The sequence below is a fragment of the Theropithecus gelada genome, chromosome 9 (assembly GCF_003255815.1).
Source record: "Theropithecus gelada isolate Dixy chromosome 9, Tgel_1.0, whole genome shotgun sequence".
Classification (NCBI taxonomy): domain Eukaryota; kingdom Metazoa; phylum Chordata; class Mammalia; order Primates; family Cercopithecidae; genus Theropithecus; species Theropithecus gelada.
The window spans coordinates 122,895,023-122,918,834 of record NC_037677.1 but is presented as its reverse complement, the minus strand read 5'-3'; the positions used below and the strand labels follow the sequence as shown (position 1 = coordinate 122,918,834).

Below are 23,812 nucleotides of genomic sequence, written 5' to 3'. Positions count from 1 at the left end.
GACTTGGTACCCTGCATTCCAGCTGCTCTAGCCATGGCTAAAAGGTGCCAAGGTGTAGCCTGGGCTGTTGTTTCAGAGGGTGAAGCCCCAAGCCTTCGCAGCTTCCATGTGGTGTTGAGCCTATGGGTACATAGAAGTCAAGAATTGAGGTTTGGAAACCTCCAGTTAGATTTCAGAGGATGTATGGAAATGCCTGGATGCCCAGGCAGAAGTTTGCTGCAGGGGCGAGGCCTTCATGGAGAATCTCTGCTAGGGCAGCACAAAAGGGAAATGTGGGGTCACAGCCCCCATACAGAGTCCCTACTGGGGCACCACCTAGTGGAGCTGTGAGAAGAGGGCCACCCCGTCCTCCAGACCCCAGAATGGTAGATTCACTGACAACTTCAACTGTGTGCCTGAAAAAGCTGCAGACACTCAACACTAGCCCGTGAAAGCAGCCAGGAGGGAGGCTGTACCCTGCAAAATCACAGGGGTGGAGCTGCTCAAGACCATGGGAACCCACCTCTTGCATCAGAGTGAACTGGATGTGAGACATGGAGTCAGAGGAGATCATTTTGGAGCATTAAGATTTGACTGCCTCGCTGGATTTTGAACTTGCAGGGGTCCTGTAGCCCCTTTGTTTTGGCCCATTTCTCCCATTTGGAATGGCTGTATTTACCCAATGCCTGTACCCCTATTGTGTCTAGGAAGTAACTAACTTGCTTTTAATTTTACAGGCTCATAGTAACTAACTTGCTTTTGATTTTACAGGAAAAGACTTGCTTTGTCTCAGATGAGACTTTGGACTGTTGCCTTTTGAATTAATGCTGTAATGAGTTAAGACTTTGGGGGACTGTTGGGAAGGCATGATTGGTTTTGAAATGTGAGGACATGAGATTTGGGAGGAGCCAGGGGCAGAATAATAGGGTTTGGCTGTGTCCCCACCCAAATCTCATCTTGAATTCCCATGTGTTGTAGAAGGAATCTGGTGGGAGGTAATTGAATCATGGGTGAAGGTCATTCCCATGCTCTTCTGGTGATAGTGAGTATGTCTCATGGGATATGATGGTTTTAAAAACAGGAGTTTCCCTGCACAGGCTGTCTCTTTGCTTGCTGCCATCCATTTAAAACGTGACTTGCTCCTCCTTGCCTGCCACCATAATTGTGAGACTTCCCCAGCCATGTGAAACTGTAAGTACAATTAAACCTCCTTCCTTTGTAAATTGCCCAGTCTTGGGTGTCTTTATCAGCAGTGTGAAAATGGACTAATACAGGATTCTCTTGATTTCTTTTTTGAAGAGTCTCTTTTTAGTGTATAGAAATGCTACTGATTTTTTTGTGTGTGTTTATTCTGTATCCTGCAATTTTACTGAATTCATTTATTCTAAATTCAAAAAGTTGTTTTAGAGAATCTTTAGAATTTTTTACGTAAAGAAACATGTCATCAACAAACAGCAACAATTTTACTTCTTCCTTTCCTTTCCTATTTGGGTGTCTTTTATCTCTTTCTCTTGCAAAATTGCTCTGGCACTATGTTGAATAGAAGTGGTGAGTGTGGGCATTCTTGTCTTGTTCCAGATCTTAGAGGAAAGGCTTTCAATTTTTTACCATTGAGTATGATGTTAGCTATGGGCTTATTATATTTTACCATTGAGTATGATGTTAGCTGTGGGCTTCATTGTGTTGAGGTACATTTCTTCTATGCCTAATTTGTTGAGAGTTTATCATAAAAGGATGTTGAATTCTGTCAAATGCTTTCTCTTCATCTAATGAGATGATCACATGGTTTTTGTCCTATGTTCTCTTAATGCGATGTATCACATTTATTGATTTGTCTGTGTTGAAACATCCTTACATCTCAGGGATAAATCCCACTTGATCGTGATAAATGATGCTGTTAATGTGTTTTTGAATTTGGTGTGTTAGGTTTTTGATAAGGATTTTTGCATGTATGTTTAACAAGGATATTGGCCCATAATTTTCTTTACTTTTGATGTGTTTGTCTGCCTTTGGCATCAGGGTAACGCTGGCATTTGGAAGTATTCTTTCCTCTTCAATTTTTTTGGAAAAGTTTGGATTCATATTTGTTCTTCTTTAAATGTTTGTAGAATTCAGCAGTGAAGCTAATATGGTTTGGCTGTGTCCCTACCCAAATCTCATCTTGAAATGTAGTTCCCATAATCCCCATGTGTCATTACCTGGTGGGAGGTAATTGAATCATGCAGGCAGTTACTCCTATGCTGCTGTTCTTGTGATAGTGAGTGAGTTCTCACGAGATCTGATGGGTCTTTTTATAAGGTGCTTTTCCCCGTTTTGCTCAGTACTTCTCCTTGCTTCCCCTTCTGCCATGAACAGGGGCCTCTCCTGCCATGCTGAACTGTGAGTCAGTTAAACTTCTTTGTTTTATAAGTTACCCATTGTTGGGTATGTTTTTATTAGCAGCATGAGTATGGACTAATACAGAAACCATCAGGTTCTGGGCTTTTCTTTGATGGGAGACTTTTTGTTAAGCATTCAATCTCTGCTTAGCTTTTGTTTGTCTAGGAAAGTTTTCATTTCTCCCTTATTTCTGAAATACAGCATTGCTGGGTAAGGTATTCTCGGTAGACAGGGTATTTTTTTTCCCCCCCTCCCTCAGCACTTTGAATATATCATCCCACTCTCTCCTGGCCAGCAGGTTTTCTGCTGAATAATGCACTGATAGTCATATTGAGACTTCTTTGTATATAATGTATTTTTTATCTTTTGCTGCCCTCAGAATTTTTTGTTGGTCTTTAGGTTTTGATGGTTTGATTAATATGTGTTAGGGTGGACTCCTCCTTGGGCTGAATTTGATTGGAAACCTCTATGCTTTCAGGACCTGGATGTTGGCATCTTTCCCCAGGTTAGGGAAGTTTTCAGCCGTTATATCTTTAAATATATTTTGTGGTCCCTTTTCTCTTTCTTCTTCTGAAATTTCTATTATGCAAAGGTTAGGTCATTTGATGGTATTCCATCATTCCCATTGGCTTCCTTCATTGTTTTTTTCTTTCTGCTCCTCTGATTGGATAATTTTAAATTATCTACTTCAAACTCACCAATTCTTTTGCATCTTGCTCAAGCCTACTGTTGAAGCTTTCTATAGCATTTTTAAAGTTTAGCCATTGTATTCTTTATCTCTAGTGTTTCTATTTGTTTTTTGATTGTTTCTGTTTCTTCGTCAAACTTTTATTCATGTATTGTTTCCAAATTTTATTTAATTTTTAATGTGTAATATTGTATAGTTTACAGAATTTCTTTAAGAGGATTATTCTGAATTCTTTGTCACTTTATAGATATATATTTCTGTAGGGTTCATTTTTGCAGCTTTGCTAGTTTCTTTTGGTGTTGTCATGATTTCTGGATCTTTGTGATGCTATGTTCTTGCACTGGTTTTTGTGCATTTGGTGAGACAGTCACATCTTTCGGATGTTACAGGTGTTCTTTGGCAGAAATACACCTTTACTATTTAGTTTAGCCTGTGATTCTGGATGGGCCAACTGGTAATGACCCCAGGCAGGCAGAGCTTGCTTTCCGTTATCTAGATGGCTGGAATGCTGCCTTTGCTTTGAGTTTGGGTAGAGCTAAGCTAGCTGGGCTCAGGTGTCAAGTGAGATCACTAACTGAACTCTGTAATTAGGCAGAACTACTGGCATTGCAATTTACTCTGATTGGGCTGGGCTGCAGGGTGTATTCCTTGGCCAGGTGGTACTGTTACTTGAATTCTTCAGTTGTACAGGGTTGCAGGAGGTTCCCTGGGGTCAGGTAGAGTCATTGCTCAGGAAGGTTGGGATGAGCTGGTGTTTTCCGTAGAAATGTATGCTTGAGGTTTGCTTCTTTGCCAAACCATGGCCTTAGGGTAGGCTTTGAGGTTAAGCTGAGTGCTGTTTGAAGTTTTGGGTGTTGCAGAACTAGCTCTTGCTCTTTACCAAAATGTGCAGTGGTGGGGAGCTCTCTCTCCAGGTGAAGCCTTCAAGTAGAGCCTAAGGCTGGGCCTGGAAGATGGCTGTTGGTATTCAAGCCAGGCAGAACTTCTCACCACTTGCGAGTGACCATCTTGGCTTTGCAGGTGTGCTGTTTGCTGGTACCTCTCATTGGGGGCTGCCACTGGCAGATAGACAGAGATATCAGCAGTATCTGCTGTGGGCCCTCTCTGCTTGTTTTGTTTCTAACTGACTCCAGCTGGTCTCACCATGCTACCACCGCGAGCATTCTTTATGAAGTGAGACTGGGGTGATCTTCCTGGAAAGCATCTCAGAATGCTAGAGAAGCTAGATGTCTGCTTCTGGTTCTCCCTGCCCACTGCAGAAGCCATGGGCGCTGAGGCATCCTCTCTGTGCGGCACCATGCTGAATGAAAGGATGAGGGGAGAAGCAGTGTGGTCAAAGTGAGACCATTTCTCCTACCCTTCCAATGCAGACTTCATTCGTTTCTGTAGTCTAGGCAGGCCTCTCAGGCTTATTCCCAAGTTTTGGGGTTTTGACCCACATGTTCTTGTCTGTAGATAATTGCTAGTTGAAATTTCAGTGGATGACAGTAAAGGCTGGGGCCACCTGTTCCATTACGTTTGCCCACTTCTCTTTATTTACAATTTATCTTTTCACTTATTTAGACTTGTCAGAGATTTAGGTATGTGTTTGGCCTGTCAGAAGAATTCAATATTGGATTTATTAATCAACACTATTCCTTTCATTCATAGCTTTTAATTGAGCCATTTCTGGTTTTATTTCTTAACTCCTTTGTCTTAATTTTTATTGTTTTGACTTTTTGGCTGAATGCTTAGTTCATCTATGTTCATATTTCTTGATAACAAAAGCAGTTAAAGCTATACATTTTTTGTTAGTGGAGTTTTGGTTTCATTCCATATATTTTGATGTATAAATTCATTCAACACAATTACAAAAATTTTTTACCTTTTAACTTTTTTTTTTTTTTGCTGTGGGGAATTGCTATTTGACAGTTGATGTAAGAACTCTTGTGGGTCAGGTTTTCTGTGAACTACTGTGAATTCCAAGATCACTGCAAGTTTTAATATAAATATGTGAAAAGCTCCCATCTCCCTATTTTGCCTCCCCTCCAACATAAAATGAGTACAGATTTAGAATTTCATTGATTAAATACATCTTCTGAGTGTTCATTTTTCAAAAAAAAACTTTAGCAGTGGTTACTCAAAGTCTTGCTGTAGTCAATTCTGCAGTATTCACTAGAAGACTTAGATTTTTATCAAAATTTATTTCCCCCTAAAGTCTATGTGGTAGAGCTTTCTTTTTCAATCACTAACCAGTTTATTCTTGGCATTAAACATTATCTTTTTCCATTAAAGCTCTAATTTTTTTAAAAAGCTAATGATGAAAATTTTAGTAATAATTTAAATGTAATTTGCATGTACAATTGTCAGTAAGGACTATGAAACATAAACAGTTACATAATTTTTGAGATGCAGCAGATCCTAGAAACTTACCCAGTCCTGTGGTTGCCAACCTTTCTATGTCTCCCGCAGATGTTCATTGAGCACCTACTGCATGCCAGATACCATGTGCAGTAACTTCTGAATCCTCTCATCCCCCTACTTCCAGAACATAGGACTGTGAGTTACTTGAGAGCTGGAGCCAATTGCATTAAACTAACTAACATTATTGCAAAATATATTCTAGGGCTTTTACTCTAATAAAAATGACTCCTGGAACTGCAGTACCATATTCTTAGAACCCCAAGAAGCCAGGTGACAACCCATAAATTTACCATCATTTTTCAGATGAGGAAGGCAAGTCTGGAAGGTCAAGTGACTTGTCCAAAGATAGACACCAAACCAGTAAAGGAGCAGGATTTGATGGAGGGAGGATGAAGTATCAATGAAAAAATAAGTGTAAGTAAAGAAATGCAAATATCTTTTTCTTTTTTTTTTTTAAAAAAAAGCTTGTTATCATTATAAAAAACATTTCAAATATGGCATCTCAAGTTTGAATTGGTTAACTTCCTTTAGGGATATGGAATTTTCTGTCAACATGATTCCCCTGGCCAGGAGTAAGACATGGTCTTATAGACTTGTGAAAGGGCATTATCCCTGGAAAATATGCTTTTCAAAATAAGGGCAGCTGGAAGCCTACAGTTGACTGTTTGTGCCAGAGCAGTCAATTGATTACAGCAGGGAGCTTTCCCTTCTTTTTAAGGACTGTGGAGAGTTCATTATGAAATCTTTTGAAAGATATATGAGCAGGAACAGGCTAGACCTGGATTCCATTAGCTTTGTCTATTCACAAATAGTGGTTAGTATTAGAAGAGTCATAAATCTCTTTTTTATTTTGCTATCAGAGATCTTCATATAACTCAGCTCTTTAATAAACAGGTTGAGATACTCAGCAAACTGAATGGTAAAAATGATAAACTCCTGTAAACACAGCGTTTGCCTTGTTTATCATCGAGTGCCTATCTGTGCTTGTTGCTTTCCGAACCTTGAATGCTGTTACTGCAGACCCTAGCTTTGTGCCTAGTAGCCCGTGTCCCTTGGGAAACCTCCTTCACCACTGTCCTCTCACTTCAGCTCTGGTTCCTTACTCCAGATACTGGAAGCCATTCTCCCTGGGAGCTCCACCATCTTGGTATGACACTGTTGCTTTCCCCACTTATACCGTAACATCGTTCAGATCTAGGCATGTGACCTTTGATTCTAACCTCAAGGAACTGGCCTAGCACATAGCTGGTGCTAAATAAAAGCTAGCTGGTTACATAATGATCTCATGAGGTTGTGAGCTCATTGATATCAGAGTTCAGGTCTCCACTCATGGGGTGTTACAGCCATTTAAGTATAGGGAGTGAGTGGCAATTCCCTTTGACTCTGTGGGCTGCATTTGGTATGCAGGAGATGCTCTGATGTTCCATGAATGGGAGGAAGGATGTTCTGGGGCAGTGGAGAGAAGCCTGCTTTGATCACAGTGAGGATGCCCCCACAGCAAGAGCAGCCTTTGTGCTTTGACTTTAGGTGGTGGTCAGAGATGGTTGGTTCAAAGGCTAGGGTCTCACAGACTGCTGGTCTACCAAATGGTCTGCATTGAAACCATTCCCTGGGAGCTCGTTTTGAATGTACGTTCTTATACCCCACCTTGAATCTGGATCACATAGCTGCCACAGTGGTGACACCCTATTGTTTATTCCTGTTGTTTATGGCAAGGTCCCCAGCCTCCAAGGCTCACTTCCCACCCACCCCTTCCCCTGCTCAGCAGAATGGGGTGAAGAAAACCTACTGCAACGTCTTTGTGCACTGGCGTGAGGTGACAGATGCAGGAAGCACTTTGTAAACTGTCAAGTGCCTGGCAAATGAAAGACATCCGACATAAGACGGCCATTAGGTAATTACATGCATAGCAACGCTGACCAGCTGTGGTCCAAGCAGTTCATATAGTACCAAGTTTCCTAACTTGGTGTTATTTGAGAACTTACTTTCATGACTTTTTAATAAATGTATATCACCTGTGCTGTACACAGGTTTGCTTTTCTTAATATTTCTTAAACTTTAAGTCAGTATACACATTTTGCTTAAATTTGTTTAAGAAGGAAGTTGTACTTCAATGTTATAAATAGGCTGGTATCACTTGGCATGAATACTATAAAGATAAATTGAAGGAAAACAAAACAATGTTATTAAAATGCAGCCAGACAATAGTGTCTGTTGGTGTCCCTGAGCCCCAAGACTTGTTCTCTTTGTGAACAGGGGCAGAGAGCCAGTGGCTGGGAGGTTTTAGGCATGGTATACCAAATGGACTTTTTCTTAATTAGAGGGCTTTGACAGGAAACTGAAAAGGGAATAATTTGTTCCCCGCTTGACCTTATGTTAAGTGTCAGCACCACCAAGGACACCTCCACCAAGCCCGCTAGGTGTGTCTGGTCCTTGGAGGGGTGCTGATGAGTGCTGGGTTCTGAGGCTCAAGGCCGGAGGTCTTCAGTGAAGGCCCTGAACAACTCAGTGAGTCTTTGTCTAAAGCAGAGGGGATGAGGCCAGAGTCCTATAGTGCCTCGAGAGTACTTTCTCAGTCCACTCCTCCTGTGTGTGTCCAAAGGCCGGGTGAGGGCTGAGTGCTGGAGTTGGGGGCTTTGGGGGCTCAGGGCCTCTCACTGGGGGTGGGGGTACAGGGAGAGCAATGCACAGTTGAAGGCATTGCCTTGTTGATGAGGAGGTTTGAGATTTGTTCCTGGATCCTGGATCCAAACCCATCAACCAGGGAGCATTTTCATGCAGGTCACTGGAGGGCTTCCGGACCTCCCGCTTCTCTATCACATCTATTCAACATGTTGATTTAGCTTGTGGGAGGTCCAAGGTGTGATGCTGAGGAATCCAAGGAGAAGAAGCAGCAGTCTCTCTCGCAAGGAGTCAGCTCCCCTCCTGTGTGGCCAGGTAGTAAGCACAGGACATGCATGGGCTCTGTGTCAGGCGGGGAAATCCAGCACCAGAGGACCAGAGCAGGAGGGATTGTTTCTTGCAGAAGGCTTCAGACAGGGATCCATTGTAGCTCAAGCATACAGGGTGGTGACCACCAGTGAGGTCAAGAACCGGCCTATCCAGTGGGAACCCTCTTGATTTGGATGGCACTGGCAGAAGACAGAGCTGCCAGAAGCCGGTCACAACTGGGCCACATCTGGTGAGGTCCGGACAGCTGCAGGAAAGCCACGACTGAAGGGGGAAGTCGGGACAGAAGGGAAGGGCGGGATGGGGCACAGGTTGTCTGGTGCCAGCTTTGGGCTGAACAGGTGGGGTCTGGGCCTCCGGGCTGAGGGCACTGCCCATGGGCACCTCTGCCACAGCCTAGCTTTGCTTGAAATCCTGGCCATGGCCTGCTTTCCACACCCTGCTTCATTTCACTATGTAGCCGATATGGGTACACTGCAGTGGGGAAACATGGCCCAGACTGATGGAAGACCAGCGTGAGCAAAGGTGCCGTGCAGGAGAGCCTGGACGGGGGAACAGGCAGGGCTCTGGAGGTCGGCAGCAGTTCAGGTCACAGGATACTCTGGATCTGAGGTGCCCATGGCAAGGCAGAGCCCTGGATGTGAGCCTGAGCTCTGCCCACTGCCAGAGGCGTGCATTCTGGCCAGGTGCCCAGCCTCCAAGGCTCACTTCCCACCCACCCTATCTCCTGCTCAATAGAATGGGATGAATCAAACCTACTGTGGCGTTCTTGTGCACCGACGTGAGGTGACACATGTGGGAAGCACTTTGTAAACTGTCAAGTGCCTGGCAACTGGAAGCCATCCAACACAAGACTGCCATTTACAGCAGACACAACTGCTCACACACGCAGGTCACTGCAGAAAATGCTCCAGGAGACAGATGGAGTCAGGCTGTGGAGCAGGAACCTCCTAGAATGATGGAGTTGACAGGGTCAAGTGAGTCTGGTTGTGGTGGCCATGCCCAGGCAACTGTCTCTGTCCCTGGGGCTGAAGTCCTCTCCCCTCTTCCTCCCTTTCTCAAAGTCAGCCTTGTAGAGAACTTGCTTTACTCGGGCTTGGCTGACTCTGTGTGTGGATGTGTATTTTCAAGAGGAGAGTTTCTCTCCATGTGGCTCTGATTTATGCTGATACTGTCAAGTTGAAAAATACAAATTGCTTGATTCCACAGAAAATCAGTTTGACAATTTCTTTGCTCCCCACCCGGCCCTTGACATGAAAAGTAATCTTTAGGACACGCTGGAAAAGTCGGCGTGTGGACGCTGCTTTGTTTTAGTTGTTTCAATTTTTTTCCAGCTTCTTCTTGGGGACGGGGAGAGCATTGAAATATTTTTGAGAACATCATTGGCCGGCCAGTGACAAGTACCCTCAGCTCTCTCTTCGGTGGAAGCTGTGTCCGTGTGCAATCACAGAGTTGGAGGAAAGACGAAAAGGAAACAAAGTCTACTATGTGGCTTCTTGGCTCTAAAGACAAATATCTGGATTTCAATCATATTCATTTTCCATCTAGAAATTTGTCTTATGGAGAAAACCCGTGCCTGAAGAGCAAGCCAGCATACCTGTGTGTTTCTGCACACGGAGAATTCCATTATGTGATCTTTTTCTGCTTAGCAGAGATAAATGTAATAGTATCTTCATTGTTATAGATCTCATAGATCTGGTGTCCAAACAGTTTACCTAGATGGAGGAGATACGCAGATAGTTGAGCCTGTAAGGGACGTTGAAAGTTTATTAAAATAGGAGTTACTTCCCTTGATAATTTCATTCTCAATTGGACATTTAGAGGGAAATTTCCTCTTCATATGAGGAATTATGCAAATGTTTGGTTTATAGTAGATACATTTGGATTCCTATCTCTTATTTTATAACAATTGCATACTAAAACAGGCATCTCCGGCACCAGCCCCCTCATAAACTTAGCTTTCTTTAACATATTTTAAAAGCAAATAATTTTGGTATTGTGGTCTGCTACAGACATCATTTGTAGTTGAGCCAGGATATTATTTGAGAACTGCAAAGCTCTCTAGGTATTACCTCCTATATAAACCATGTGTTAGAAAGATATAAATTCAGTTTTGAAATATTTGTTAGACTGCTTTTGGCTTTCAGTTCGTGCCAAACATGTGCTTTGGTGACAGATGGAGTCATGTGGGCCCCTGAATGAAACACTTTATTGTGTATAGACTTTGTCTTCCAGCAGTTGGGTTGGAGAAGCTGGGAGATAAAGAGGATCCAATTGCTATGAGGTGTGTTCTCCAGTGAGCATAGGACCCTTTTCCCCCTCAAATATGTCACTAGGTTATTTGGTCTCAAATTCTGTGCCACAGAAAATAGTGCTGTACACTCTGAAGTTATCTAGAATAATTACATGTAAAGCATTCTCATGTTAACTTCAAATTTTCAAACTAGAACGTTTTTCCTAAGAATTTCTCGAAACATATTGGCTTTGTGGGCCTGTGAACCATTCAAGGAAGCCTGGACCTAGGGTTGCCAGGTAAAACAGGACTCCCAGTTGAATCTGAATTTCAGATAAACAATGAATTTTTTCTTAATGTAATTATATCCTCAGTATTGCATGGGACGTATTTATCCTAAAGTATTATTCATTGTCTATCTGAAATTAGATTTAACTGGAAGTTCTATATTTTTATTTGCTAAATTTGATCATTCTACTTGGATCCCAATTTATGGTTCACGCTCATAAACAGTGACTGTCAAAGAACATTCCTCAGTGATGAAGGCTCTGTGAGTTTGCAAGTCCACGTGGCACAGAGACGGAGGAAATCTCAGTCCAGTCCTTCTGCAGAATAAAAAGAGTGTTCTGTTAGAACAAAGCGGACATAGATCACATCTACTGCACTTCGGACTGTGCTCGTTGAATACTTTTTTCTCCCCATATGCCTTTGTTCTCTGTCATCTCCCCCTTTTGCATTTGTCCAATGTTGTATAGGCAGAACAGGGAGGTGAAGGGATAACTCGGAAAGGCATGCTTGGACCCCTTCTCTTTTCCATACAAGAAACTTCCTCTCCCTCCCCCATCCTCCCACGTGAATGCCCAGATCCTACCCATTCAAAGCCTGATACCATCGGCATCCATGTTGTGAAGACGTCCTGCCTCAACTGCAATCAGGTTTCTAGCCCAACTCCGATTGCTCTTACAGGCACTATCCCTTTCTTTACCAGACTCTATGCTCCCTGTAGGCAGGATCCAGTCTAATTTAAGAAAACACCCAGGGAGGAGCCTCCAGGCTACTGACATTCAGAAGAGGTTTCTCTTTTTCTCTTCTCTCTGTAGGTAGCATGGTAGCTTCTAATTGAGCACTCAATGTACAGGTGCTAAGACAAAGGCTTTCCACAAATCCTCTCCTTTCTCAATTGCCTCAGGGGTTAAGCACCCTGTACTATGAAGGTCCCACCTTTGGTGAAAGGCAGAGCTCACTGGAAGTTGTTATTCTAGACTCCCATGGAAACCTGAAATGCTGTTGACTTTCAGCCTGTACATCCGTACCCCATTTCTGAGCAGCAGTAGAGAATTCGTCACTGGATGTGTGACTCCCAGCCTCCACTCTCAGGGCAGGATTCAGGGTGACCCAGAAGTTTGTTTTAGAAATAAACCTGTTTAATATTCTTAACACATAAAGTTTCAAATAAATAAGAGAAAAATAGACTAATTAAAAATTGGCAATAAATATGAGCAAATAATCCCCAAATTAAGAAACAAAAATAACTGATGAAAATATGAGAAGGCTCAATTTCAGTGATAAGTAAATGCACATTAAAACAACAAAGAAATTTGTTTTCTTTATAAGTGGCCAAACAGTATTTGTAGGGCTTTCTCTTTATAATGATTGGCTATTGAGTTGTCAACTTGCCAGTGCCTGGTCGTTGCTGAATGAAGGGAAACTAGTCACATTTCAGGTCCAGCCTAGAGGAGGAGGGAGCCCTGCCCATTCCCCAGCCCTCCACCCTCCCTCCAGCCCTCATCAGTGGATTCACCTTGTTGATTTATGGTGCTACACTGCGCGATCAGACACCGAAAGGAGAAAAACTGGGCGCTTGGATGACATATTAAGTGTTCATCTTGCAGAGAAGTGAAAATCCATTTAGAACAATTAATGCATAATTAGCGTGGATTTTAAACCAAGGCAATGTTCTCAGCCCACAAATGTTCTTGTTCTGATAAGAGACCTGCCAGCCAATACTGGATTGGGCCAGTTCTCTTGTCTGTGGGAATAGATCAGAGTCAAGGTGGGTATTCTTGAGAGGAAATTATTTAGAAGTTCCTAAAACGAACAGTTTTCTTTACTCTTCTCTATGTAAGATGAGGCAAGGATTTAAACAGTTAAGTACACTGCTTAGTTTCAAACACTGAGAACAAAAAAAAAAAAATTCTAATTAGAATTATTTAAAATGTTCCTGGGTCAATCTATATGCCTAATAAATATCTGTCAAATTGAATAGAATTAAAAGTTCTTCAGGATGCTAATTCTAAATTGTAATAGTTTTGTTTATCCTGTTTGACTATTTAAATTAGGATTGCCCATTTGGGTCCTCCAAATTCAATGGCCAAAGTCAATGGCTAGAAAATCAAAGGTTGTAAAAATCATGTCAGCACCTATCTCTAGATAGCCACATTTTCTCCTTGGCTATTGGAACTTAGGCAGGTGTCCCCTAACTTTGTGATTCCAATCATCACAGCACTTGAAGTCCCACCTTATTCCCCATCTCACCCTGTTCCCCACCTGTATCCTGCCCAAGCCACAGAAGTCCCTGCAATTGGGTGTCCAGCAGGTGGGGAAAAAGGGAAATGAACATTCCTGCTGTCGGGCATGGGACACAGGATATGCCGCTTCTTGTTGTCTTTTGGAATTCAGGTTCTATTTTCCCATAAAAACACATGAGGTTTCAGATATAGAAACTATTGCCCACATTAGAAGTCAAAGTGCATTTTTCTCATAAAGAAAATGAAATGTTCTAAATGGTGATATGAAAGTCAACTATATGAGTTAAAAGGCATTTAAGAGCTAGCCTTCAAAAACTAACCGAGTCTATAGAAAATACATTTCAAATTCAAATCATCAACTTGTGTCCACTGCCTTCTGGTGTGTAGCCACGTACGTGCTGGGGTTTAGCTTCCCCTCGGCTAATGTAGCAGGCATGGATCCTTAAACAGGAGGAAATATCAGGCTACCATGATGACAATTGCTATTATGGTCCCTTAGTTCTCTGTTCTTCTCTTAATTTGGGTTCTCAAGGAAGCTTTCCTGCTGGGTAGATAATGAACAAAATGTTTTAGACGAGGACTCTGGTTGACTTGGCAGTTCTTTCTCATTAAAAATAAGCAAATTGGAATTCTGGCTTATAAATAAGGCTCATGTGGATTTGGTTGTGTGCATCCACCTGCGAGGAACCAGACATTGCTGGGTGAGCTAAAAGTCAATCACCCATCAGAGTGTCCATGAGAACAAAGCCCTGGACCCCATCCCTGTCTCATCATGATCACAATGAGGCCATGGAAATTTTTAATTTGTTTGATGATAATTCATTGCACAAATATTTGTCTGCACATGAAGATACAGCAGTAAATTTGATAGACAAGGCCCCTATTTCTTGTTATTCCTATTTTTGATGGAGGGGTGGTAGAGACAGACAGAGGTAAATAAATAAAACACGATTTGATACTGATAGTTGCTGTAGGCAGCATAAAGGATGATGGGCCGGGAAGCAACTTGGGTTGGGAGGAAAAGTATTTAAATAGGGAAGACTCTCTGAGGGGTAACATTTGAGCAGAGACTTGAATAACAAGGTTTGGGGGCATGTGAAGGTTTGACAGTAGAGTATTCTATGTAGAGGGCACAACAAATGCAAAGGCCATGGCTGGGCGCAGTGGCTCACGCCTGTAATCCCAGCACTTTGAGAGGCCGAGGCAGGTGGAACATGAGGTCAGGAGTTCAAGACCAGCCTGGCCAAGATGGTGAAACTCTGTCTCTACTAAAAATACAAAAAAGAAATGAGCTGGGCATAGTGGGGGCACCTATAAACCCAGCTAGTCGGGACGCTGAGGCAGAGAATTGCTTGAACCCAGGAGGTGGAGCTTTCAGTGAGCTGAGATCGCACCACTGCACTCCAGCCTGGGCAACAGAGCGAGACTCCATCTCAAAAAAAAAAAAAAAAGGCCATGAGGTAGGACATAGCTGGGCATTATTAAGGGGTCAGGAGGGTGGTCAGTATGGTGGCAGTAGAGAGAGCAAGATGGTGCTATCAGGACATGAGGTTTTCCAGAACTTAGGAAAGCATGTGAATTATACTTCAAGTGTTTCCTAACCAGCATGATTGTTTATTTATCACACAGTAGGATTATGAGCACAGCATTCTGTAATGTGGCTGTGTGGGTCAGCCACCTGGCTTCATGATTTGTGTGATCCTGGGCAAGTTGCTTAACTTCTGTGCCTCAGTTCCATCATCTATGACATGGAGATAAATATCATAGGGTTGTTGTCAGGCTTAAACAAGGTAAGCTTATAAAAGATTAGAATGGGGCTTGCTTGCATAGCAGTTGTTCATTTAGCATTCATTATAATCAATAACTATTTCTTGATTATGTAATCTATGCTCAACACTCCGTGTTTGCCTTATGAATAGTTCTCATTCATCCATTCTTCAGGCTTTATACAATCCATTCTTAGGCAGAGTACGTGTCCATTATGGGTCACAGTTAGTCTGTTTAAAAGCCCTAGACTGGGCCTGGGCGCGGTGGTTCACACCTGTAATCCCAGCACTTTGGGAGGCCGAGGCGGGTGGATCACGAGGTCAAGAGATCGAGACCATCCTGGCCAACATGGTGAAACCCTGTCTCTACTAAAAATACAAAAATTCACTGGGTGTGGTGGCATGTACCTGTAGTCCCAGCTACTCAGGAGGCTGAAGCAGGAGAATCACTTGAACACAGGAGGCAGAGGTTGCAGTGAACTGAGATCGTGCTACTGCACTCCAGCCTGGGTGACAGAGCAAGACTCCATCTCAAAAGAAAAAAAAAAAAAAAAAGCCCTAGAATGACTTCCCACTTCACTCAAATAAAATCTAATTTTCCTGCCTTGAAAGGCTCGCCACAGTCTGGGCCTTGCCTACCACCTCGACTTCTGCTCCTCCCTCTCTGCATCCCCTCTCTCACTCCATCTTAGCCATACTGACTGCCTGGCTGTTCCTGGAACCTACAAAGCACTCTACTGCCTTGGGGTTTTCACATTCATGTTCTCTTGATGAGAAACCTGTTATAGATGTTTGCTCTTGTTAAATGTCCCTCCCCTTTAAGATTGGAAGAGGGAGAACTTGCAGATGATGAGGCTATCTAGAAGTATTCAGTTAAGAACTGGAAGCATCTTTTAGAAGACAAAAGAACAAAAGCAAAGCACAAAACGACCAACTGGAGTTTTACAGGAAGAGGACACTGTCAAAGAAGTCAGTCATCCAGACACGTGGCTTAATAAAGGGTGATGAATGTGGATGGGGTATTGACAACTCATGTATGATTGAAAATGTGTTGGTTTTTCGCTGGGGGGTGAAGATTAAAAACCTTTGATTTTTAAACACGTTGAATGTGAGGTGGTGATGGTGATGAGACATTGAAATTAACATGTCCTGTAGATAAAATATAGACTGTGCTTGGGTGAAGTGGCCAGATGGGAAGAAAATATTGATTTGGGTAACATCAGCTTAAAAATTAATGAGTTCTCTGGGGAACAATAAGGGTAGAGAGGGAAGATGGCCAAGAACGGAGACTTGGGGAATGTTCAAGTGGAGGAGGCAAGACCCGGGCAGAGGAGGGGAAGAAATCCAGAATCACAGAGTGCTGCCCAAGTTGGTGTGTATTTTGGCAGAAGGTGGTCACAGATACCCAGTGAAGCAGGAGGGATGTGAGAGAATGCCGTTACGTGGAGCTGGGGCTTTAATGTAGATGCAGAATGACTTGTTTTTCATTGTTGTTTAATTCCATTCAATAAGTTTGCAAGACTTAATGAAATATACAAGGTTCCATTCTTCTTTTGCTGTCAAGATCCAAAAATTATTCCTAGGTTTTAATCATTAGTTTCATTTTCCCCTTACATCATTTCTTGCAAGGTAAACATTGAAGAATTCTGACCCTCTGCAAAAGTGTTACAAAGTGATTGTATGTATTTGACATGCAGAGGATTTGGGTTTTGCCATTAATTCCGCCATTTATATTATTGGGCAACTTTGAGAAAAACCTATACAGCTCTATAGTTTAGTCTCACAGTGTGTCAAACGGGATTAGTATCCCACTGACCAGTAACAGGGGTATAAAAATGTAAGTTACTGTTGTAAGTGACTTTGCTCCCCACAGCTGGGAGGCACCATAGGCATGAACAGTTATGTTTATGTGTAGTAGAGACAGCTCGTGCTTGGTGTATGAATCTATTTAGACATTTATGAGAAGCCGTAACTAGCTTTCTTTGAATTTCAAAATGACATATAAAACATCTTTTCCAAATTGTAATTGTTCCATAGCACTTGATTGCTTTTATTTCCAAATGGCTCTGTCCTCTAACACACCCAAGACTGTGTGTCTGTGGTGCCAGGAGAACTGTTGTTTTGTCATCATGAGTCCAAATGATTTTTTTAAGTTTATTTTTTCATCATAAAAGTAATATGTGCCAATTATAGAAAAGCCAGAAATACATACAAGCATAAAGAAGAAAAATATAATGAATTCATAGCCCCAGCACTGAAAGAAAGCCAGCAAGAGCATTTTGGTGTGTTTCTTTCCAATGAGGGATTAGGAAAAAACAAAAATAACAACCTAAACTAAACGATATCCATCTGTGATGGTTAATATTAGGTGTCAGCTTGATTGGATGGAGGGTTGCCTACATGGTTGATAAAGTATTGTTTCTGGGTGTGTCTGTGAGGGTGTTGCCAGAGGAGACTGGCATTTGAGTTGGTGGCCTGGGAGAGGAAGACCCTTCCTTTCCCAGGATGGGTGGGCAGCCTCCCATCTGCTGCCAGCATGGCTGGAACAAAGCAGGTGGAGGAAGGTAAGATGATCTGGCTTGCTGAGGCTTCTGATTTCCTTCTTTTTCTGTGCTGGATGCTTCCTCCCACTCCTCCTGCCCTTGGACATCAGACTCCAGGTTCTTTGGCCTTTGGACTCTGGGACTTGCACCAGTGACTTCAAAACAGGCAGAGGAAGGTGGGATAAGCTTGCTTGCTGAGCCTTCTGGCTCTCTTTCTTCTTCCTATTCCTCCTGCCCTGGGACATCAGACTTCAGGGACTGAAGACTTCAGACTCTGGGACTTATACCAGTGGCTTCCAAACCTTTGGCTGCAGACTGAAGCCTGCACTGTCGGCTTCCCTGGTTTTGAGGCTTTCGGGCTTTGACGGAGCCACTACCAGCTTCTGTCTTTCCCAGCTTGCAGATGGCTTGTCCTGGGACTTCGCCTTGTAATTGTGTGAGCCAGTTCTTCCTAATAAACTCCCTGTTTTATATACACGTATTCTATTGGTTCTGGAAAACCTGACTAATACACCATGTACACGTTTGCATCCATGATCTCATTTGATCCTCTTGCCGGCCCTCTGTGGCAGATGGTGTTCCATAGCTCAGCTCCACTCATCAAGGATCTGAATCGCAAGGAATGCGAGTAACTTGCCCAGGATCATTGAGAGTGTGTGGTGGGTGCAGGACGTGTCTTCTGACTCAAAATACTATGCTGCTTCTCCTACATCTGCCTACGTCTTCATAATTCAGCCTGCCAGCATGGTAGCTACAATCTTAGACTCTGAGAGAAGCTGTGTTCTGTCTTGACACGGTTTTATCAATGTGTTTATGCATGTGTCACTTGGTGTCACCTTCCCAAACCAAGTGTCAGTTTCTCCCTTTCACTTTTCTGCCATCCGGGACCCTTGTAGCCAATGATGCAAAAAATTTTAAGTTTTTATTTCAACTTGCTGTTTCTGTGTTTTCTAGAATATGCTGGAGTACTCAGAAGGCCCTTTCAGCTGCTTGAGAATCAATTATTTTCACATGCCTCCCTTTTCCTACTCCAGGAAACCCTGTCAGTGACAAGGTTTCAGCTTGCCTGCAGGTACCGCATCTTCTGTCTGAGCAAATAGCAATGTCGGAAGAGCAGTGAATGGTAAACGTGCCAACTTTCTGGTATTCAGAGCCCCCAGTGATAACCAGTCATCCCTGAGCCTTTTGATATGTACTGAACTGCTCCAGAATGACATAATTATTCTTGCAAAATTCCGATTACATTTTAAAAGTTATTCTTAGTAGACTTCATTTTTAGAACGACTTTAGAGTGACAGAAAAATTGCAAAGCTAGAACAGATGGTTTCCAGACACTCCACATCCCATTTCCCCTATTCTTAACATCTTACCTTCGTATTGTACATTTGTTACAGTTAGTAAACCAATATTAGCATAGTTTAAATTAGGTTTATACTTTATTCATTGGTTCTTACTGAGTGCATTTTTTCTGTTGCTCAGTCCCATCCAGGATACCACATTACATTTAGTTGTCATGTCTCCTTAGGTTCATCTTATCTGTGACAGTACCTCAGACTGTCCTTTTTGTGATGATGTTGACAGTTTTGAGGATTACTGGTTGGTATATTTTAGAGTGTACCTCTTTGGGAATTTATCTCATGGTTAGACGGGGGCTGTGGATTTTGAAGGAGAAGATCACAGATGGAAGCGTCACTATCATCACATCACGTCAAGGGCCGTACCATCCACAGGACTTATCACTGTTGATGTTGACCTTGACCGTCTGGCTAAAGTAGGGTTTGTCAGGTTTCTCCATTATAAAGCAACTCTTTTCAGCTTAACTTTTGCCACTGGTTCTTTTGCGGATCCTTCACTTATGTTATTTTAAAATTGCATCACTAATTTACATGTAGGGAGCATGCAGCTAAAATGAAAGAATTACATCATTATTTGGTTAAGATGGAAAATGTGAATCTGAACCAAGGAAATCTTGCTGTTGTTTATCGGAGCATCACCAACATATTGCCCTGAGACAAGGAGTTGCTTAGTTCTGTAAGATTTTCTTTAGGTCTCGGATATTCAGGGGCTAAAAATAAATTACTTAATCAGTTTCCGAAACCTTGTCCCTGGCTTCTTTGCAAATGGCCGCCTCAACTTTTTGCTTTCACTTAGATTTTTCAAAATAATGTTTATCTTAATTCTACCTTTTGCATCTCAGATTGATTCTCCATTTTAAAGTTCACATAGGTGTTGATAATGGTTTCCCTTTCAAACCAGAACTCCAGGTGTGATATTTAAGTTTCTCTTGACTAATGATCTCATCAGAGTTTGTTTCCTCAATGGCCCACTGGGTGGCTTAGGACGATTCCCACTGGCACCCACTTACACACTGGCATTTTCAAACACTCAGTATGGAGTTGTGATTTTCACACCAACAGTGTGGTTTGGTTAAACGGACACGGCCTCAAAGTCTAGAAACTTGGATTCTGATATCTGAGACTGATTTCATGCATTAAGCTTTTCAAATCCCTTTACTATGTTGACGTATTTGAGCTTCCTTAACCTAATGAGAATCTTAGAGGAGAGAGTACAGTTTTCATTTTGTGGAGGGTAGAGCCTCAGACGTCAGACTTTGACAAATGGAAATAAATCAAGGAGGAGTCAGGACCAGGGTTGGGTCTTGTGGCTCCAAGACATCTCCTCGTCACTGTATGTGTCTTCGAGCTACTGCATCAGTCTCCACCTCTTGTGAAATGAAGCTTGCGGGTGTGGGCATCAGGGTGGTGTGGACTTGGTTAGCCTTTCCTGTTTCCCTTCATAAGCTACCAAAGGAAGGTTGGCTAGAGCAAGGATGGGGCAGGACTCATGCAGGCAGCCAGCCTCTGGGTGACGTGAGGGGAAGATCTGGAGTCACTTTGAGAGGTTTCTTCTTTGCCTGGTTTCCCGTAACCTTAAACTTTCATTGCAATCTTGACCAGCCTGAATCAGATCTGAAAATGACAAACTCAGACGAGGAGACAAGCAAAGCAGACACACACTTCCCATGGGAAAGCACAGCTGATGATCACAGCAGATAACCATCAGAGACGAACAATCTAATATGTGTTTTTCCACTCTGAGGCTGAAGCAAACTGGCCATTTTATCAAAACTGCAAGCAGTGTGTCAGGTTACCCAGTGACAAAAATCCTGGAACTTCCTGCCCAGTATAATCTATCCACATTTCTTATTTAGGTAACTATGAGTTCTATTGATGCCCAAATATATATTATGAAAAATAAAATATATGCAAACTGTGTATTTTATAGGGTCATATTTTTTCCCCGGGTTTCTCGGGCTTGAATGTATCCATCATTCAGCTCCCGCGTTTATAATTTATCAATAAGATCACTCTATAAAATATATTCTGATGCCTCACAGCTGTGTATAATTTATTCTGTCTATCCGTGCAGTAGAAATAAAATTTTTATTTGCATCATCTAAAGGAAATACCAATGTATAAATACATAAGAAAAGCTCATAAGAAACGGTCTTCTGACTACAGATACTGCTGAGGGGATGTTGTGCAGCCAATTAAAAAGCTGAGAGATGGCTTCACTATCCATGTACATAGATAATAAATACTGTACTCAGCAAATAGTGCAGTTACTCAATTTCTCAAAAATGTTGCACCACATTCTACAAGGCTGCCACAGCCTGCTTCTAAATTCTCCTTCGAATGTTTGGAAATAAAGCCTCTTCAAGGAAAACATATTTGCCAAAAAGGGCTCCTTTTGGATTAAGATACTGGAGTATGTAGGTAAAACAGGAAATGTTTCAGTGGTTGGAATATTTTGCCTTCAGGAAACTAAATAACGGTGTCTTTCTCAGCCACTAAGAGCCTTGGAAGAAACAGTCCAGAGGATGGAAGATGTTCTTTACAGTTGGTTTCTGTAGCCTCACCCTGATTATCCAACAGGAAGCCCCACCAACACCTCCTGAACTTCCCCAAAGTCAAGATGTGGAGTTGCTGCCTCTCCTACAGCTCTCTCTGCAGGAGCACCTGCAAACGGTTCAACTAGAAGACCCGGATTTCACGCATTATCTCCTTCCTCCTCACACATACAGCTTCTCAAGGAAAGTCTATTAAGTGCAAAGACTTTTCCTGCAGGCATCTGAGGCCTGGGTGAAAACTTTCCAGGTCTTTTGGAAGTGTGGCTGGAATACCCATGGAAAACATCCCATCCTCCCCATTGCTGAGGTTGGGTTGGGGGTGATACAGGATTCTAGTTTTAGAACTCTTTCTCTGCCCAATTTAACAGACCCTTGGCAATAGGATTGATTCGTGGTTACTCAATTTCACAATTCACTTGTGTTGGAAACTCAGCACTGCCAGGAGTACCTTATAATTAAATTGGTTTGTTTATGTGGAGGATATTTTAAAATGCTTGCGATCACTTTTTTGACAGTTTTAGCTGACTTTCCAAAGACTACACCGATGCCCATGGTAACTCACCGCGTGGTGTGGTTTTCGGCAGGTGAAGGGAAAGTTCAGATGGATCTCCCGTTTTCACTCCATAATTGCTAGTATTTTAAAGCTGCCTTAATCCAATTCCAATAACATGACAGCTGTCTTATAAGTTCAGTTAATTGCACTCTGTAGTCGGCCTCTGCAGGAGCTGTATAGCTGGATCAGAACTCACTTTGTTTCTTTGCATTCCAATGTGTGAATCCCGTGAGGTCCTGAGCAAGAGACCAGGTCTTGGCAAAGCTTCGAGAAAGGTGCCGTTGAAACCAGTCCATGTGCCCCTCACACGTCATGTGATTTCCCTCGGGCTCACCACGCTCTGCCTCATTTTATGGAAAGGAAAGTCTTGCGCTCCCTCTGCTGCTGTCTGTCCTCGTGGCTATATGTGGAGCTGGAGGCTTCTCATTGTCAGTTCTCAGCTTATAAGCTCCCCATTCCTAACAAAAAAGGGGGACTTTCCTGACCTGTCCTTCAGAAGTACCATCCCCAGCCATTCTGCTGTCTCCCTGGTTTTCTTCTTAATTTTTCAAGTTTGAAATAATGTTTGATTTACAGGAAGGTTACGGTTTTAACAGAGTTGCTGTGGTCCTGCTGTTTCACACACTTGTTGCTCTCTGAACTGGTCTTGTTTTCATCGTTTCTCTCCCAGTACAATAATGCAAGTCCTGAGGGTAGCTTTCTTTACGTGCCCCTCTGAAATGCACAGGACGGAGAGAGAGGCAAGCCTTCTGGGATGAAGCTGTGCTCAGGAGATGAGGGTGTCTGTAGTATAGACAGAGGGAGCTGGCTCACTTTGGGGCAGAAGGCATCAGGTCTAGAGTCACTGACAAGAGTACCCGTTCCCAGGTAGAGAGTTGAATACTTGGTGAATGGTGAGTAAACATGAGATGCAACTGGACCACGGCCCCGCAGCTGATGTGTGGTAGAGCTGGTGCTGCTGCGGGGTGCGACTTCCTCCAAAGCCTGCGCTATTCTGCCTTTGAGCACATGGAAGGCATGGGCTCAAGTGACAGGAGGAGGGAGACACACTTACTCAAGATCTCCATGGTGCCAGTGGTTGCACCCCTGCAGCCAGGAGAAGGACTTCTGATGCCTCCCGTTCAGAGAGTCGACTCTTCACCTCCAGGCAGCCCTCCACAGATGTCACAGATATCGCCATCAGAGCCAGCACCTCTGCTTGCTCCACCAGAACCCTTCTCGCTTGAATGCAAGTTCATCCCTGAAGACTCAGCCCATCCCCACACTGAAGATGACATGTCCTGGGCCCATAGTCCCCTCCCTCCTTCCTTCCCCATGCGGCCGAGGGGCGCAGCTCAGCCCTCTCCCATTGGCTGTGTTTCGGACTTTCAGTTCATTCCTGTTCCTTGTCCCCTTGGTCCTCAGCACCTGAGAGTTTTAAATGTTCTGTGACCAGCTTGAGAATTTCTCAGAGGCTGTTTCAGACAGTGACTACGCGAGTAGTAATCCTTTGGTAACCTGAATATAACTGCAGACTTCCACATTGAGCACGATAAAATGGTGTGGATTTAAAAGTATTTGGGGAACTGTAAAATGTCTAGGATTAAAATTTCAATACCATTTGTGCCCAATAAATGTGAACTCTTTAGTAACTTAAAACTGTGCTATTATGACTCAGGTCTGAAAATTATGAGTCCTGCTTGAAGAAATGGGAATAACATGTGAGGGAATCTGGTCCCATCCTTCACCTTGAGGGATATACTGTGGTCAAACCAAATAGCAGGAACATGACCTCATAGGAGAGCAAGCCCAGAGAAATTAGCGTATTTGTTGAGAAAGTGATACACCCTCCAGAAGAGAAAAATGTTATACTTTCCATTAGGATTGTTTATGGAAATGGGG

General features: G+C 42.9%; 1 protein-coding gene across 1 annotated transcript in view; it reads left to right on the top strand.

Moving 5' to 3' along the window:
• The window catches only part of ADAM12 (ADAM metallopeptidase domain 12), a 373,557-nt gene that overhangs the window by 28,733 nt on the left and 321,012 nt on the right, over positions 1-23,812 (top strand). The window lies entirely within an intron of this gene.